Source organism: Physeter macrocephalus, chromosome 20 (assembly GCF_002837175.3).
Source record: "Physeter macrocephalus isolate SW-GA chromosome 20, ASM283717v5, whole genome shotgun sequence".
Lineage (NCBI taxonomy): Eukaryota > Metazoa > Chordata > Mammalia > Artiodactyla > Physeteridae > Physeter > Physeter macrocephalus.
Window position 1 is genome coordinate 61,891,113 of NC_041233.1, and position 1,522 is coordinate 61,892,634.

Here is a 1,522-nt window from a genome sequence, read left to right on the forward strand (position 1 = left end):
ATGCAAGAGGGAAGAGATACGGGAACATATGTATATGTATAACTGATTCACTTTGTTATAAAGCAGAAACTAACACACCATTGTAAAGCAATTATACTTCAATAAAAATGTTAAAAAAAAAAAAAAAGCACTAGGACGCTATTACTGGGTTGGGCGGGCCGGGTTGGGCAGGGGTTTGTGGGTGAGCCCTGGGTACCCCGCCCTTGAGGAGATGGATGAGGATGGGCTTCCTCTCACAGGGTCAGGCATAGACCTAAGGTGCCAGCTATTCAACAGAAAAGAACGGTGGCATTTCTAAACCAATTTGTGGTGCACACTGTACAGTTCCTCAACCCCTTTTCTACAGTCTGTGAGGAGAAACTGGCAGACCTTTCTCTTCGTATCCAGCAAATTGAAACAACTCTCAATATTTTAGATGCAAAGTTGTCATCTATCCCAGGGCTAGATGATGTCATATTTGAAGTATCTCCTATAAGTGTCACTAGGATCACAAATGAAACACATTCTGAAACCACTTCAGAGCAATCACAGAAGAGTTTATAAGACTCTGGACCACGGGAAAGTGAAGTAACACCAGAAAATATCTTAACTGTAGCCAGGGACATAAGATATGTCAGATATCTCAAAATGGTTCAAGTGGGTGTTCCAATGATGGCAATAAGAAGCAAAATGATATTGGAAGGACTAGATCCAGATCATCCTGAGAGGCCAGATGCCCCAGTGCCTGATGTAGAAGGTGAAAAAAATACAGAAGAAAGTTCAGACAGCGAATCTTCTTTTAGTGACTAAGCTTAATTTTGATAATAATTACATATACATGTGTTGGTGCACATTTACATTCTATAAGAAAGAGAGCCTGAACTTTAACTCTTAGTCATAAAAGCATCAAATGGCTACATATCCACCACCAAGCTTCCTGTGAAAAAATAAATAAATAAAGCATTTATTAAAAAAAAAAAAGACTGACTTCTGATATAATCACTGATTGGAATCTTTAGGTTACATGTTTCACCTATGGGATTGGGCCAAACACAATCTAGATTTTTTATGCCTCTTTAGATACTACATTAAATTCAAGAAGTAGCCACTCACCTGGGTCAGTCCTGCCTCACCAGTCCTTTCCAGGCTTGCTTTCTTCTTCCTTCCCCCTTAAGTCTCATGATGCATCATGACTGAGCAGGACATCCCAAACCAACCAGTTTTTTCCTATTTGCAATAATACTGTGGACTCTCATCAGTTAAAAACAAAAACAAAAACACGCTTGGTCAAGTGTGCTTGTATATAACAGAACCCCAAGGCTTCATTCTGTGTTATTACTTTTCACACCATGGGCCAAAGTGAGGATGGGAAGATCTTGCCCTGCAATGAGGGCACTGGGGAGAAACTTCATTCAGAGGCATGAGAATCAGTAAGGAAGCTAATCTCCAATGGACTGAGCCATGTCTGTATCTACAGTTTACATGCAGCCCTCTGGGTGCCCTATGAGCTGCTGGGTTTCAGATTACTCCGTGCTGGTATTTG

General features: G+C 40.7%; 1 pseudogene; it reads left to right on the forward strand.

The window, feature by feature from the left end:
• Window positions 1-211: 211 nt before the first annotated feature.
• Window positions 212-820, forward strand: LOC102985859 (WASH complex subunit 3-like; annotated as a pseudogene).
• The last annotated feature ends 702 nt before the right edge of the window (window positions 821-1,522 follow it).